Raw genomic sequence first — 17,981 nt, forward strand, 5'->3', positions numbered from 1 at the left:
ACAACTGATTTCTCAAGTGCGTTTTGTTTGCAGATGGCTTTCTAGCGATTTAGGTGGGTCGTTAGTGGATCAATACTTTTCTCAGGAGTCTGTGAAATCCCCGGCTGCTTGCTAGTTGAGCCGAGACAGTTATTTCTAATGAGCAACTGTGCCCAGTGGCGGGCCAGCCTCCTCGCTATGTTTCAGCTACCGTCTGACGGTCAGCTAGGTGCCACTCAGTGCTGTGGGTGTTTTGTGAGTGTGTGTTATCCGTTTGGATCACTGTGTAGATGGAGTTGCAGGAGACTCAGAGGGACTGAGTGTCTTGACCACAGTCATTTAGTCAGATTGCCTGAGCTGGAATGTTCTCTCTCGGCCTGTGAGTTTATACAACGTACTCAGCCTTCCTAAGCCTCAGTTTCCTCCTCTGTCAAATGAGATAACACACGCTAAGTCCGTAGCTCTGTGCCTGGAACATAGTCAGTACTCAGTAAATGACAGCTGACCCAGCTTGTCCGCCTTCAGAGTCCATGTTTTTTTTTTCATAATATCACAGGAACCTTGAGACGGGAAGGAAGAAGTGTGGTTGGATTTTGAACATGTGTATATTTTCTTTGAAGCTGTACTGACTGATGGCGTTATTTCTGGTTGAATGTGACTTGGGAGAGCCCCACACGCCACTGGTCTGGCCAGGATGGCACAGTAGGTGCGTGCCCAGGCTCTAGAGCCAGGCTGCTCAAATCCCAGGCCCACCACTCACTAGCTGTGTGACCTTGGGTAAGTTAGGTAACCATTCTGTGCTTCTGAGTCTTCACCGAAACACGAAGATAATAGTAGCCTCTACCTTTAGGTTGCTGAGAAGATTAAATGAGTTAATACCTGCAAGCGCTCAAGGAAGTTAGCTGTTATTAGTACCGTCTTTTTACAGGGATGGAGGCATGGCCATTTCCTTTGCCAGATTCTTAATAGGTCAGTGGTTGAGTTCATCGGGATATAAGCTACTGCTTGAGGGCTATATATTAAACGTAGGGAAGAAGTTTCTGATCTCAGTGAAGGTTATGCACGGGGACAAGGAAGGGAAGGACACTAAAGAGCTTCAGAAGGAGGAGAAGAGGGGTGACATAGAGAGGAAAGCGTTGATTGGATGGGGTTGGTATTGGATGGGGTTGGCATTGGATGGTGTCGTGAGATCTGGGTTCTTCTATAGCTGATGCCATTAGCTAACTAGGGGACAGTGGGGGTCCTCGCCAGACACAAACTCCCTGGGAATCGGTTCCTGGTTCCTTCAACCATACAATGAGAAGGTTGACTAAAGTCATTCCATTTATTTAGACATTATTCAACAAATATTTGTCAAGCACCCGTGTGCCAGGCACTGGGGATGCATCAGAGAAGATAATTGTCCCTTCTCTCATGGGGTTTACATTCTATTCTGGAGTGTAGGGGGCAGACAGAAAGTAAATACACCAGCAAACAAGATAATTATAAATGGATGAGAGCCACCTTTGTGCTGAAATAGAGCTGGCGGGGGGAGGGGAAGTTGGTCAGGGAAGACCTCTCTGAGCAGATGACATTTGTACTGATCCCTGGAGAAGTAGCCAGATTTGGGGAAGAACATTCCAGGCAGAGATCTGGGGATGGCAAAAGAATGGGCATGTTTGAGGAAGAGAGAGCAGAGAAGTCTGAGCTGCAGTGGAGAGACGTGAAGAGCTTGGGCCACGGAACCTGTGGGCAGGACGAGGAGTTAGACTTTTCTTGTAAAAAACTATGAGAAATCTTGGAAGGGGGTTTAATATTGAGAGAGGCATCATTTGATTTTCACTGCTTGAAAAACACACCGGCTGCTGAGTGGAGAAATGATGGGAGAAGAGCTAGAATGCAAGCTGGGAGCAGAGTGCTGGGTGGTCCAGTAAGCAAAGGATGGAGATAGTGGCCGTAGGGGTGGAGAAAAGTGGGTAGTTTTGAGACAGACTTGATGGTAGAGATGGTAGGACTTGGTGCAGATGGATGTGGAGGCTGAGTGAAAGAAGGTAATCAAGGACGACCCCTCAATTTGGGGTCTGAATTCTTCCAATTTTACTAAGTTATGCTGCGGTAACAAACAGCCCCAGAATCTCAGTAGCTTAAAAACAGTTTTATTTCTCACTTAGGTCCCATGTCAACTGAAGGTCACTGTGGGTTGCTGAATCTGCTTCAAACACATCTATTTCATTGCAGGATCCAGCCTGAAGGAGCAGCCTATCTTCTGGATAGATTAGAAAAAAAGGAAGAAAACAAGCAGAAACACACGTGGCTTGGAAAACTTCCGCCTACCTCACGTCCTCTCACGTGCCATTGGCTAAAGCAAGTCACGTGGCCAAGTCAGTGTCAAGGGCAGGTTGTGTACTCCTCCCACAGGGCACACTGCAAGCCTCAGCTGGGGAACAGGACCCCAGAACCCTCCTGCAGCAGAGGAGTGACTATCTGGGAGCAGAACAAAATCTGCCGCAAGCCCTGGGCTAGCAGCTCGTGCCATTTATTGCGAGCAGTGATGGGAGGAGGTAGGGAGCAGTTTGGGGGACAACATATAGCTGTTCCTTCGCTTCTCATCATCTGAGTTCCCAGCAGGGACTTCGATCCCACATGAATTGAATGAGTCAGATATGAACCAGCCTGGGAGAGTGCCTGCCTTAGAGGAGAAGACAGACTGGATATTCTAGAGACCAGAGGGCACCCAGGTTAAGTTCCCTCAAGAAAAAGGCCGGTAACCCAAGCCCTTCTGCTTTGTTCAGCCACTCATTTCAGCCCTACCACCGAGTCCTCGGGAGTGAGCTGGGGTCCCCCCTTCTTTGTTCTCTCTCCTCTACTCTGGGCTCCGGGTTTCCAGGGCCTCTGGGGAGGTCAAGTGCTCGTTCCCTGCCCTCCTTTTCAGAGATCAAAAAATGGTTCCCTGGTTGAACAATGGCCCTACCATCTGCGATATGTTAACTGCATAATGGAATGTAACTCGAAGGGCTTTTAAAAACACAAAGAGAGATTTTCTTGTAACTAATCGTGATGGATGGTGAGTACGGGCGGCCCAGGAACATAAATCTTTGTGCCAAGCCTTGAACTAAAAAGCCAGCTCCAGAGTTCAGAGAGCCTTGTCCTCGGCCACGGGCAAGTCTCGTGGGAGAGGTTTGGAGACCTCATCTGCATTAAGAGGGCAGACACCCTCCCTCCCCGGGGCCCCTGACTACCCATTTCCAGGCCCCTTCGCAGTGAAGTCACTTGGGCTGCCTCTGCTGGAGTCATGGGCTGCCCGTTGCATCTTCTGCGGCTCCCATGAGTGTGGACCAGGAGACAGGCTACCTGGAAAGGGACAGGGTAGGAGCGGTGGCCACTCCCACCACTCCCATTTAATTAGGAAAGAATGAGTCAAAGACCAGGGCGAGCTCTCAGCAGAAAAGCTCACATGTTAGCTGCTCCTGTTAGTTCTGGTCACTCTTTTAGAACCATCTCAGCTCCCATGAATGTGGCCAAGGCTCTTGCTTCTTAAAGGTTATTAGTCAGGTCAAGGTATTATGGTCATTGGTGAAGGAACAAGAACACTGGTCTTAGAGTTAGAAGTTCTGGTTTCAAGAGTCAGCTCTACCACTCTGGGAAAGCCATGTAACTTCTCTGGGCCTCAGTTTTCCCATTGGTCATCTGTTAAATGGGCATAATAATACCTGGGCTACCTAATTAAAAGGGTTAGTGTGAGGGGTGAATGAAATTATGTATGTCTCAAAGCACTTTGTGAAATATGAGATTATGTGATTTTTATTCAATATGAATTTGGAGAAGAACTCAAAAATCATTCCTAGGGCTTCCCTGGTGGTGCAGTGATTGAGAGTCCGCCTGCCGATGCAGGGGACGCGGGTTCGTGCCCCGGTCCGGGAGGATCCCACGTGCCGTGGGGCGGCTGGGCCTGTGGGCCATGGCCGCTGGGCCCGCGCATCCGGAGCCTGTGCTCCGCAACGGGAGAGGCCGCAAGAGTGAGAGGCTTGTGTACCGCAAAAAAAAAAAAAAAAAAAAAAATCATTCCTAGATTTTTTTTTTCTGGAAAAACAAACAAAAATACAACAAAAAGGAAATGAGGAAACTGGGTTGGCTTCACTTTCAAAATGGAGATATGGCTTGGCTTCCCATTCCCACCCCCTGCCTCCAATTTTTTTTTTTTTTTTAAATCTCTAAACTCAGCATTTTGGCATCTGAGAATGGAGATGCTGAATTTTTCATATGGGGACTATGAGAACTTCATGCTTTGAAAATGTATGACACACTGATGACTTTTCTGTGGGTCTTTATCATGCAACACTTTGTCTACAGGGCAAGGGGCCAGAGCCCAGGGGCCACGGGGAGCCCCAGAGATCAGGAAGGGCACATCGATTTCATCCCGGTGACACTTCCCACCCCTGGTAGTGGCTCGATTGTCATCGGAATCCTAAAGAGGACTATGTTCAAGCGCCCCATTGCCCACTTCAGATCGTCCTCATCCTGAGCCCGGCCCTTCTGGTGTTACGGCTTCTCCCGGACTCCTGGAGTGTCTAGATTCTTCCCAGCGTTCCTCCGTGCCTGCCATTCAAGGCAGGCTCTTTGTCACTGGATGTAGTATTTTTCAGTCTATTTCTGCAGCTTCCAGAAGTTCTTTAAAACTTGAGTCCACTGAATTGCATTCTTCTGTTTTCTAGGACAGCTACACATTTTTTCTTATTCTTAGATTTCTTCAAAACGTTCTTTTGGGATCTTGGGAATGAGGGGGAGATCATTGTTGGGTTTGATTCTCAGTCTTAAAACCACCTGTCAGGAGCTGTATACATTTTTTTGAATTGATTGTGGTTAATATTGGAAGCGAAAAGGTAAGTATTGCAAATGTTCTATGGAAAATTTAAAAGACTATGGTGTTCCTTTGTAGGGAATAAAATTTGATATGTATATATTAAATCAACCTTATTATATTATTCAAATTTTTATATCCTTATTTAATACTCTTGAGTTCTTTTGTTTTAGGATTATGTAATTAAATAGCATTTTTTTTTACTCTGAATTTAATAGAGTTAATTCATTTATCTGGTTTTGTATTTAATAGTTAATCTATTTACTTATTATGACTAACATTTGGTTTTCTATTATTTTGTTTTGTTTTTTAGGCTTATTTGCTTTCCTCTTCCTTTAAAAAAAACATATAATGTTTAATTTCTTCCTTTAATTAAAAACATTTAGGGCAGACCCCATTTTTGTTCTGTTAGTGGCAATCTTTAAGTTTTTCAAACACATCTTTGATCATTTTTCTCTGTCACTATAAATCGGTATCTCTCAAACTTTCCCATGTGTATAAAAGAAAATGTCTTGAATTTGTCTTTTACCTCGTTAAATTGATTTTCTGCAGTATCCAACCTGCTGTTCAGATGATGGTTTTTAATTAATCAATTGTGTTTTTTCTCCATTCACTCTTCCCTTACCTCAGATTGTTTCCTTCTCATCCTGCTTGCTCTAGTTTCTGGAGTCATTGTCCTTTGAATATTATTGCAAAAGGAAATCAGAAATTTCCTAAAGCTGTCTATTTCTTGCAGTAAGTCTATATGGCGAGAGAGGGGTTTTTAATGCCCTTCAGGTGGCCTTTTTCTCAGGCCTGCAAGAGCTTCAGTGTCCAGAGCCCTCCCTGCCCATTAGCAGGAGGCTGGCTCTCCCTGCCGTCTCTCCTCCAAGCAAGGACAGTTCTGTGGACTGTCCACAGAAGTAAGGTTTCCTCCACTTACTTCTGAGGCAGCTGCTCTGAAATGGGAAGAGGGATGGAGAATTGGCCTCCTGGACCCTTCCCCCATGTCTGTGGTCATCCTTATGAAGAGCAGTGATATATGACTGACAAGATGACACCAACCAACTGTACTGATTCCTCGTTGCCTTGTGGGAGAAACAAAATAAAACCATACAACATCACTCAATCAATTTGGGCCTGTCTCTAGACCATGGGTATTCTCTGATCTCATACAGAGTTAACGCTAACAGGTTTCTTTCAGTGACAAGTTTGATCTTTGTTTTACAAGTACATTAGTAGATGCAGCATCTCCTGTTCTTGAAATTCATTCATCAGCAATCATTATGACTTTGTACAAAGATTCAGTCCGTTATACCAAATACACAGTGGTCTTACACTACCATACAACTGGAAGCAGCCTAGAGGTCCAAAAATAAAGGATTGATTGATTGATTAAAGCTTCATGATGCAGTCCTTAAAAATAAAACAGGAGTATTTTATGACATGGGAATATTTTCATTGTTTAACAAGTAAAAAGTCACAAAACCTTGTTTGATCCCATTTTTGTAAAAATAGTATAAATGTGTGTGTGTGTGTGTGTGTGTGTGTGTGTAAGACAGAGAGAGGAGAAAGAAATAACTGAATAATAATATACCGATACGTTAATCTCTGGGTGAGGTAACTACAGAGATTTAAACTTTTTTTTCTGTTTTTGCTTTCCTGAATTCACCTGTATTCTCTATGTTGCACATATAATACTTTGGTATTAAGGGAAAGAAGATATTTTTAAAAAATCAGTTCGTTGGAGGATTTCTGGGAACCCTTACAGACATTATCTCTGTATTAGATGATTTTGCCATTGTCTTGTTTTTTCCCCCTCTAACAGAACAAAATGAGAAAAGCTGGATATTCTGGGCATCCTATTAATGAGAAATCATAATGATATTCATTATTATAACCCTGTTATACTGCAGGGTTCTGAAATAATTTCTGAATTATCAGAAAAGGTATTGATATAATTCTCTTCTTGTTGTATGTGCATTTAAAGTTTGTTTTTATTCCTGTTCTGAAAGCTGGTGAGCCATCTATGTATGTTACATTCGTAAAGTGATGGAATTCTTGAACTAGAAGGGATCTTAGGGGCAGTGGTCAGCTGGAGCTGGTCTGAGATGGTTTGAGGCAACTCATCCCAACTATGTGTTCAGTAATGTCAAGCCGGCAGCTTGACATCAGCAACAGTGGGAGTATTGACACCATGGGAATGGGCAAACACTACCAATCAGGGGCCTTCCCCCTCCAAGAGCCGGTTGTTTATCAGAACACCATCACTTTAGGGATGAGCTAATCCGCGAAGGAACTGGGGCCGAGAGAAGTGAAGTGATCTGCCCAAGGTCACATGACAACTTGAGGCCAGAGCTGGGTTGACAGCTGGGGCCTCCCGAATCCCTCCAGCTTCCAAATATCCCCCACAAGGGCTCTGCTAAAAATGGCACAACTCAGGTTTTGCCAGGGCTGAAGAGAAGCGTTTTCATTTCATTCAGGAGCAGGGAAAATCTCACTTTTAGAGTCTAAAGAAAAATGAGCAGAGTGCCCATAACCATTATTTTATTTTATGCAGATTCACAGACTTGGAGTGCTAACTAAAGACAATTAATCTACATGGGAAACTAAGCACTTATCAGATAATTGTTTAAATAAAAATCGTAAATCCCTGTATTAGACAACACAATATTCTTACCATTTGTGCAATGATTTGTTAATTAAATTGCTGCTAAAGCAATATTTATTTTTCACCTTAAAATCAGCTGAATATCAATGTACAGTCAATACGATGTTGCCTGGAGGCATCTCCTGCTTCAAATTTGCTTCACAAATCTGCTGCAGGTAATTTATACCCAGTCAATAAGACATGTTTCAAAAGCCACTTTTCCCTCCCAACAGGCAGCCCTGGTCTAATTTACAATTGGATAAGGACTGGCAAACTATACACACCTGAGTTAAATGTAATTTGTAATAAGATTTTTTTTTTTTTTAAGCAGTAGTGAAAGATCTGATTTCGTCTGTTCTGTATGCAAGTAATCTTTGACTAGTTCTGGGCCGATAACTGGAAAACATAAGATGCTTTTGTTTCCCTTTTTGTTGTTATTTGGGTGGGGAGGGAGACCTTCAGGGGCAGTGAACATCGTAATTGCCCTCTCCGGTACATGTCTGCAGAATCCACCGCTAAGAAGGAAAGGGGTGATATAATTATTTGGGGTTATTTTGTAAGGAAAGGAAGTCTTTATACCAAGACAAATCCTCCCCTTGTTCCCTTATATTTGGGAAGAGGCAGAGGGGAAGCAAGAGCTGTCAAATTTTGGCTGAATGAAAGACTTACAAATTAATCCCAGGGCTTGAAATCTCAACAAAGGTTGAAATCTGTGATTAGTGTTAGAAACCGCAATTAACTTATTCGGCAGCCCTGGTGCAGTTTGGGTACATCTTCCGCCGCGGGTGGGTACCATCATTAGAAACCTTCTCTGGGAAGTGGGTCTCTTAGCTCTCACCCTCCCGTTTCATTCCACCAGCTGCCCATTTGATTGGTTAAGTAGTTTGGATTGCACAATCCTCTCTTTTTCTTTTGGATTGATGTGTTTATTAGTTTTTGTGACAGTGGCTCCCAAGGCAGATGTTCAATAAAGGGGAAAAAAGAAAAAATCTGATACAGACCCAAGTCAAGAGGGAAGTGGCAGAGATTGCAGAAAACTGGGAAAGTTATCATAAGCATGGAGCTGTTATTGGCGATGTTGCTCCCAGCGTCTGTAGTCGTTGTGTTATTTACTCTTCTGCGGCAGGAAACCTAGCGGGGAATTATTGAAAGCCGAGTTTCCTGAGTTTTAAATTGCCCTTGTTCTTTGTGCGCATCATGCCAGCCGCTCATCAAAGGGAGGGCTAAATTGAAGCTCTGAGAGACAGGAGCTGTTCTGTCTCTCTGCCTCTCTTTCTCCCTGTCTCTCTGTCTTTTTCCAGAATGAGAAGAACGGACTTTAGCTTCCTGATGATGAGGTTGTGTTTATTTGACGGCACCGGGGAGCAGGGTCAGGCTTGGGCGTGACTGTGACCCTCATCTTCAGGGTTCCTTGGGGTCCTGACTCCCCTTCCCTACCTGCCTCTATGGCTCTGCCAGCCCCCAGTTCCCTGCTCTACTGACTCTCCTCCCTCCTCATCTTTCCCCACTTCCTGCTCATTCCCCGGTCCCAGGAAGATTTACCTGCCCTAGACATCTGCGGGGGACCTGGTGACAAATCCATGCAAATCAACTCCCCCTGATTATTTTTAAGTTGAAGTATATAATTGATTTACAATGTTGTGGTAATTTCTGCTGTGCAGCAAAGTGATTCAGTGATACACACACACACACACACACATATATATATATATACATTCTTTTTTTAAATATTCTTTTCCATTATGGTTTATTATAGGATACTGAATATAGTTCTCTGTGCTATACAGTAGGACCTTGCTGTTTATCCATTCCATATATAGTAGCTTACATCTGCTAATCCCAACCTCCCACTCCATCCCTCCCCCAACTCCCTCCCCCTCAGCAACCGCCAGCCTGTTTTCTTTGTCCATGATTCTGTTTCTGTTTCACAGATAGGTTCATTTGTGTCCTATTTTAGATGCCTCATATAAGTGATATCATACGGTATTTGTCTTTCTCTTTCTGACTTACTTCACTTAGTATGATAATCTCTAGTTGCACCCATGTTGCTGCAAATGGCACAATTTCATTCCTTTTTATGGCCGAGTAATATTCCATTGTATATATATACCACCTCTTCTTTATCCGTTCATCTGTTGATGGACATTTAAGTCAAATCAACTTCCTCTGAAACCCTCTGTTCTCTCCCCACCCCTGATGTAACCGTAACCCATTCAATCAGGTGTCTATTAGAGACAGCGCCCTCCATCAGCATTTCCCTCAAATGGGCTTTGAGGCCCCGCAGGTTTCCAGGTTTTCCATGGGCCCCCGTCTATGCAACTGCTTCTCGGTGCCCCCAAAGGCCATTTTTATCAGATTCACGCCCCTTCACTTGCTTCTTAGTGTCCTTCCTCTGCACTGCACAGGACGTTCTTCATCTATAAAAACTACAGCACCGGAGAACCAGAGCATCTCAATCTGGCGGGTAACTGCATGTGGGATATTAGACCCAGATAAACATGTTTCCAACGGAGCTCCCTCTCTTGGCCTTTCCTAAGGCACATCCGCTCATACAACTCTGTGAAGGTCCAGAGTAAGAAAATGCGCTTCATGTTGGCTTTCATCTGGTGTTTCCCAAACTTATCTGGCCATTTAAACAATCATTCTAGAGAGATTGATTGAACGGCCTATGTGGCAGGCCTCATGCTAGGATCTAGGAAGACAATGTGTAAAAGAAAATGTAGTCTCGCCCTCCCCTTAAAGAACTCTTCCTTACCTCCCCTGCACAACCCAAGATAGTCATTTATATAAATCCAGTGTTCCATGGAGCATAACGCTTCCCTTAAATCAAAGGAGTGGCTTTTAATGGTGGAATTTTGAAACATGGTGAATATTCTGGGGCAGGAAGACCCTTAACATCACACCCGTTAGAAAGCAGCTTACTTTTCTTGTATAAAGATCTACTCCTTGTAAGTTGGTGCAGGCACTGTGGAAAACAGTATGGAGGTTCCTCAAAAAACGAAAAATAGAGTTACCGTATGATCCAGCAATCCCACTCCTGGGCATATATCCAGATAGAACTCTAATTCAAAAAGATACATGCACCCTTATGTTCACAGCAGCACAATTCACAATAGCCAAGACAACCTAAATGTCCAACGGATGAATGGATAAAGAAGATGTGGTCCATATATACAGTGAAATACTACTCGGCTATAAAAAAGAAGGAAATAATGCCATTTGCAGCAACGTGGATGGACCCAGAGATTATTATACTAAGTGAAATAAGTCGGAAAGAGAAAGACAAATACCATATGATATCACTTATGGTGTATGTGGACTTCTAAAATATGACACAAATGAACCTGTCTGTGAACCAGAAACAGACTCATGGACATAGAGAACACACTGGTGGTTGCCAAGGGGGAGGGGGTTGGGGGAGGGATGGAGTGGGAGGTTGGGATTAGCAGATGTAAGCTATTATACGTAGGATGGATAAACAGCAAGGTCCTATTGTATAGCACAGAGAACTATATTCAATATCCTGTAATAAACCATAATGGAAAAGAATAGTTTAAAAAGAATGTATATATATATATATATGTATGTATAAGTGAATCACTTCGCTATACAGCAGAAATCAACACTACAGTGTAAATCAACTATACTTCAGTAACAAAATATATTGATTAAAAAAACCTATTCCTGAGCGTGAATGGAGCTTGCCATGATAAGTATTTAAAGCGCTGGTGGACAGATACTGGAGAATTCCAGAACTTACTTTCCACCAAGCCCTCTGGCCCAACCAGAGGCCTCCCTCCTCTCCACCGAATCCTTCAGAAGGCGTGGGAGACTAGAGCCTGGGCTGGCAGGCCAGATGGCTGGTGACCACGTTATCATTCACACTCTCTCCAGGGTAGCTGAGAGCCGTGCAGCAGAGCGGGATCAATCTGGCTGGCTTTGGGTGTTTATCACGGACAGCAAAGTGGCCTTGGAAAGGCAGAGCAGAGAAGGATGGCTTTTCTCTTGAGAACACACAATAATTTGAAATTTCAGCTTTAAGAAAGAAGTCGAAGCATAACAAACCACAGGGCTGTGGCTGTTCCCACCATTCGTAATTGGCAGATTAAAATCACTGTCGATCCCGTTCCTGCTTTTTCTGTCCAAAGTGGCTTTGTAGTTAGAGAAAGGTAATCCATGAGAAGGTAATGTATGTGGGCATGGGCACACAGATAAAATATGAAGCGTGGCTATGAAATAACAAGAATGATGGTTACAGGACTGTCACGTCCCTTAAATGTAATTCACGCATCATTGCTCTCTTATTGCCGAGGTTTAACCCAAGTCTTTGCGAAGCCCCTTCAGCATATGGAGTGAGTGCCGTGAGGGGCCTGAAAGCTGTTTGAAGACTGAGACTCCTTGTTGGTAAAAAGCTTAGTGTCTCTCCTGGGAGGGTGTTACGAGCTGAATTTTGTCTGCCTCCCCTCCCGCCGCCCCACCATTCATATATTGAAGCCCTAAGCCCAGTACCTTAGAATGTGATGGCATTTGGAGGTAGGGCCTTTAAAGAGGTGATTAAATTGGAATGAGGTCTTTAAGGTGGACCCTGATCCAGTCTGACTGTCATCTTTATAAAGAGGAAGTTTAGATATCAGACACATGCACACATAGAGAACAAGACCATGTGAGGACACAGCAAAAAGGCGGCCACCTGCAAGCCAAGCAGAGAAGCCTCAGAGGAAACTAAACCTGCCCACACCTTGACCTTGGACTTGCAGCCTCCAGAACAGGAAGAAAATAGATTTGCCTCGTGTAAGCCACCCAGCCTGTGGTACTCTGTTAAGGCAGCCCTAGCAAACAGAGGGGAGACAGGCTTTGGGTGCAGAACACAGTTATAATTAAATGTCAGACTCTTGCTAGAGAAAGTAAACGTGCGGACAGTGAGGAAGGAGAGAGAAGGGGAGTCAGCTTGAGCAAATATCCAGGAGGGGCGACGGACTTTCCCCACAAACCCTCGGGTGACCCATAACCCCTCATTCTCATCTGGGAGATGCTGGCGTAGACGGAAGCAACCTGGGAACTTGAGAGAGAAACATGTGGGTAGCACAGCTGGTTTCCTGAGTGAGCCCATCGATCCTACACTACTGCCTTTTTTTCAGATAAAAACTGAATTTTTGAACCTATGGGGGGCACCACCCGTCAAATATTCTCATTTATTTCCAACCTCCATGTTTGACTACTCTAGGCTCAGAAAACGTTGGTGCTGGTATCCGTAGAGGTGGAATGATGGAAGGGAGAGGTGTGAAGACTCTCAGGTACTCATTTCAAAGTAAATTTGTTTTTAAATCAAGGAATTGCCAGACAGCCAAACAGTCAGCGGAAGCCTGGAGATGGAATGGATATTTGGTTGAGGCTAGGAAAAAATACTCTAAGTAGCACTGGAAAATGACCATTTTCTTTTTTAAAACAAACCTCCCTCGGATGTCTGCATCATATAAATCTAATAAGACAGAGTGAAAAATATTGGATTTATTTTTACAAGTTAGCAATGACCTTCCGACCTTCTGAATGGATTCACTTCGCACGGTTCCTCTTAAGGGCCTTAGGGTGATGACTAACTCATAAAAATAAATCCAATATTTTCCCCTTAGCCATGTCATAGCCAATGTAGGAATTCAGATGATGGGGCAGGGGAGGTGGGTTTTCATTTCATTTGACCTCCCATTATGAGAGGGGCCGAGCCCTCAGCCCTGGCGGGGCCTCCAGCTTCCTACCCTCCCGTAACCTGTGTACGAAGGAAGAAAAACAAGGTACCCATGTTGGGACCAAGCCCAGGGCTGGGCGTCATGGGGACGTGGGGGCCAGACAAAGGGGACCAGCATACCTGGAGGGAGACACCTGCTTCTGTCCCCAGGGGAAAGGTGATGGTCTCCCCCTTGTTTGTGGGTGGGGAGGTGGGTTGGTAGAAGGGCTATTCGTCAATGAGAAGAGAAATCCCACCTTTGAAGAAAGATCTTTGCAGGAAAGGGGATTTGGTCTCATGGCATAGTCTGGACTTGCTCTTCATTAGGCCAGAAACACCACCTGGATCGGAGCCTTGACCCTCGTCACTACCAGGGACCTTGTTCATCAAACAAATACATCCAGGCATGGGATGGCTCTGAGGATATGGCGTGGAGAAAACCAGATACTGTTCCTGTCTCCATGGGGCCTGTGAATGTGAATGCAAGATTCAGACAGTCACCAAATAAAGTCATCACAAACTGAGATAAAGTCCCATGGAGGGCATACCCGAGTGCTGGGAAAGCCAGTGATGGCAGGGCCCTGACTGTAGGCGGGAAGAGGGGCAGTCCCAGAGGACTTCCTAGAGGAAGAGGCGGTGGAGCTGAGAGATGACAGGGGGCTGTCAGGGAGTAGGAGGGTGGAAGAAGAGGGACCAGCATTCCTGAGGCAGGTGGGGTTCCCCGAGAGCAGGGTGACTCTGAGACAAGCAGTGTGCTTGGGATCGCCACCTGCAGAGGGAAGGGAGGGGGCAGCCCTGGGCGGAGGGAGAAGCTGAGTTGCGTGCGTGGAGGCCTCAGACAGCCCCCAGGAGCTGCTCCTAGACTAGTCCTGAGTTGGGATGAGGGTGCTGGGCCTATATACCACCCCCCGGCCCCCGCAATTACTAGTCACTGAACGTAGGCCTCTCTGGCGAGGGCGCGGGGTCTGGCTGAGGCAGCCCAGCTTCACCTGAGGCGTGGCTCTATCATTTGGAATCAGGCCCACGTCCTCCTTGTGCCTGTTCATTTCTTTCTGCCAACACCACTCTGGACCCGGGGAGCGCTGGAGCTTTGTCTGCTACCTTGTGAATGAGTGTTTATTTCTCCTGTGGACGGTTCCTCCCTCAGGTACCACGCCCTCCTCAGAGAGCTCAGAGTTTGGCGTCTGTCCTCCTGGGAGAGGCTTTTGTTGCTTTCCCCTCAACAGGCTTTTTGGTTTTCTGAGGGTGATAGCCGTTGTTTCTCTATAAGAGGCTCAGGGAAGCCAGCCTGGGGGTGGGAGGGAAGGAGGGGACGGCCAGTGAAGCTGTGTCTGCCAGCATTTTATACCACCCCGAGGAAGTGTCAATCGTGCATGCCAAAGCGGGGCAGGCTGCTGAGATGGGGAGCCTACAAAAGGATTCTTCACACTGCTTTGGGGCCACCACCAGAGTCTGGGCCCCATCCATCAGCGAGGTCCGCCTGCCTGCCTAGTAGGGTAGCAAGACACACCATCTTTTTTTGGGGGGTCACACCCCGCGGCTTGCAGGATCTCAGTTCCCCAGCGAGGGATTGAACCCAGGCCACAGCAGTGAAAGCTCGGAATCCTAGCCACTAGGCCACCAGGGAACTCCCAAGACACACCATCTTTTATGCCCCAGTGCCTGCCTGGAGTTCTCCCCATAACCAGGGCTCCATTTACAATCAACCGCTTTTCGGTGTAGCGGAGACACGTAACAAGTTTGGGGAGGACATGGCAAAGCTCTTATGTAGGTAACACTTGCTTTGACTTGTCCGGAAACAACCTCTTCCAGCCTCGGGGGCCCCTCCTGTGGTCCCGGCGAGCAGGGTTACTCGGCATTCACCCAGACACGTGCTTCTGGATGTTTCATCCTTTGATCCCGTCTGTTCTCAGCCTTTCTCTTTCCAGAATGATGCTGCCTACTTTGGCGTCTTTCATCCAACAGAAGTCCTGTGGCCCCTGGGCCTCCCCTGCATCTGTGCCTGTTTGGTTTTATTTTTCCCCCCTTTAAAGAAAAGTCTATCCTTTCCCTAATTATAAAAATGAAACACTTTTTGGGGGGGTTGGTAAACCTTGAAATAATTCATGAGTGCATAAACAGCACAGATGGAAGTTGGTGTCTCTCCTAGGGTTGAGACTGAGAATTACATGTGACACCATCTGGGGTGGAGACAATCGGGGTTTTCTACGAGGCAGGTGGCTCAGAGGGCAGCAGGGTGCTGTGGTCAGCATCACACACCTCGTGTCCGGGAGGCCTGCCCTCAAATCCTGCCCACTGCACTTCTCCAGCTGTGTGACCCTGGGCCAGTTATGGATCTTCTCTCAGCTTTACTTGGAAGCTTTGGTGATGATTAAATAAAATAATAGAAGTAAGCACTGAGAAACAGTGCTTAGAACAGGGCGAGTACTCTGAAAATAGTAATGTGCCCTACACTGAGCTCATGGTCGACGCATAAACATGGTCCTTTTCAGCACGTGCACCTCAGCGAATGGTACCACGCTCCACCCAGAAACCAGGCATCATCCCTGGCACTGCTTTCTCCTTCATGCCCCGTGGTCAGCACAGCTACAGGTCATATTGACCTCACTCCTGCTCTGTATGTTTGACATGCATCCCTTTAGAGCCTTCTCCATCCAGCTGCACCCCACAGGATTACTGGAGCCCCAGTACATGGCTGGTGGGAATGTCAGATGGTGCAGCCCTTGTGAGAATTGTGAGCAGTTCCTGAGCACGTTAAACATGCAGTTTTCATAAGACCTAACAGTTCCACTCAGAGATATATACTCAGAAATACTGAAGACAGGGGTTCAGTCAAAAATGTAGACAGAAATGTTCATAGCAGCTCTATGTGCAACAGCCAGAAGGCGGGAACACCTTCAATGTCCATCAGTGGATGATGGATAAACAAAATGTGGTCTATCTATACCATGGAATATTACTTAACCGTAACAAGGAATGAAGGAGTGATATACCCTATAGTATGGATGACTCTTGAAAATATTATGCTAGGAAAAGAAGCCAGATGCAGAGGCCACATATTGTATGTTTCCATTTACACAAAAGGTCCAGAATAGGTAAATCCATAGAGACAGAAGGCAGATGAGTGGTCGCCAAGGGCCTGGGGCGAGGGGAGGGGACATTGGGGAATGACTGCTTAATGGGTTACTGTTTGGGGCGATGAAAAAGTCCCAACACTAGAAACTGGTGATGGTTGCACAGCAATATGAATGCACTTAATGTCACTGAATTTTATACTTTAACGTGGTTAAAATGATAAATTTTGTGTTATGCATAGTTTACCGCAATAAGAAAAATGATGTGCCTTTTGACCAAGGCCTCCTCGTTTCTACCTCTCCACTCTCCACCCACACTCCCGGCAACCACCATTCTACCCTCTGCTTCTATGAGTCTCGCTGTTTAAAATTCCACATGTAAGTGGGATCACGCAGCATTTGTCCTTCTAGGTCTGGTTCACTTCACTTAGCATAATGCCCTCTAGGTTCATTTATGTTGTCACGTGCGGCAGAATTTTCTTCTTTTTTAAGGCTGACTAATATTCCACTGTGTGGTTAGGCCACCGTTTTCTTTGGGCCAAAGGACACGATGGCTGAGTCGTCTTTATGCAGGCTGACTGGGTCCTGGGGATCTAATGCACGGGGTGGTGATGACAGTTAACAACACCGCATTGCATAGTTGGAACTCGCTAAGGGGATAGATTTTAATTTAAATCCTCTCAACACACACACAAATGGCAACTCGGTGAGGTGATAGATATATTATTTAGCTCGACCGTGGTGATCTTTTCACAATATCTACATATATCAAAACATCAAACTGTACATCTTAGATATATACAGTTTTTGGCTATTTATTTGTTTTTAATTTTAAAATTGAAGTATAGTTGATTTACAATGTTGTGTGGGTTTCCGGTGTGCAGCAAAGTGATTCAATTACACATATATAGGTATATATATTCTTTTTCATATTCTTTTCCATTATAGGTTATTACAAGGTATTGAGTATAGTTCCCTGTGCTATAGAGTAGGACCTTGTTTATCTATTTCTTATATATATAGTAGCGTGTATCTGCTAGAGATATATACGATTTTTATATATGAAGGTGTCGTAAAAAAGTTGTTAAAAAATGGCGTGTGGTTTCTCTGAAATCCACGTTTAACTGGGCTTCCTGTATGTTTTGGGCAGCTCTGTCTCGGCACCCATGGTTCTGTCTCAGCCCCCATGGTTCTGTCTCAGCCCCCATGGTTCTGTCTCAGCACCCATGGTTCCCATGGCTGCAGGAGCTCTAGGGTCTTCTTCCTGAAGGTCTCCGCCCCACCAGGGAAGCCTCTCTCCTCCTTCAGCTCAATCCCTCCCTTCACCTGCTGCCCGGATAGGATGGGGTGTTGGTATGAGACTCTGCCCAGCCTGTTTCTCTTCTGTTTTTGCCTCATGGTCAGCAGTGACCTTGTTGCCTTGTCCCCTTGGCTCTGCCTGCAGAGAGCCCCCCAACATTGTGAAGAACTTCGTACAATGTCTTTGGGCTAGTGGAGTGGCTCATCTTGATATGGGGTAGTGGGGGGGAATTTTGAACTTCCAGAAGCCACAGGCCCTCCCTCCACGTCCTGTGTCTGGTTCCAGATGTTCAGTTATGGGCTCATCTTTCCCAGAGCTCCTGAGCTGCACTGGTGCAGGTCAGAGCTGGCTGCCCCCTCCATCCTGGTCTTTAATATAAGCAATATCCTCCCAGCCGGAGCTTCTATGACAGTTTGCTTCAAGAGCACAAATTAAAGTGA

The 17,981-nt window shown here is 45.6% G+C and overlaps 1 protein-coding gene across 4 annotated transcripts in view; it reads left to right on the forward strand.

The window, feature by feature from the left end:
- The window catches only part of FTO (FTO alpha-ketoglutarate dependent dioxygenase), a 406,506-nt gene extending 395,822 nt beyond the window's left edge, over positions 1 to 10,684 (forward strand). The window contains exon 8 of one of the 4 annotated variants that reach the window (XM_022555117.3): positions 1 to 10,684. This exon is cut by the window's left edge and continues 24,004 nt beyond it. The gene's annotated coding sequence lies outside the window, so the exon portion shown is untranslated. The other 3 variants (XM_089903055.1, XM_022555114.2, XM_089903057.1) reach the window with 3 other exon arrangements.
- The last annotated feature ends 7,297 nt before the right edge of the window (positions 10,685 to 17,981 follow it).

The sequence above is a fragment of the Delphinapterus leucas genome, chromosome 20 (genome assembly GCF_059928025.1).
Source record: "Delphinapterus leucas isolate spDelLeu-1000000601 "Yukka" chromosome 20, BTC_Dleu_Yukka2, whole genome shotgun sequence".
In the NCBI taxonomy this organism is placed as follows: Eukaryota; Metazoa; Chordata; class Mammalia; order Artiodactyla; family Monodontidae; genus Delphinapterus; species Delphinapterus leucas.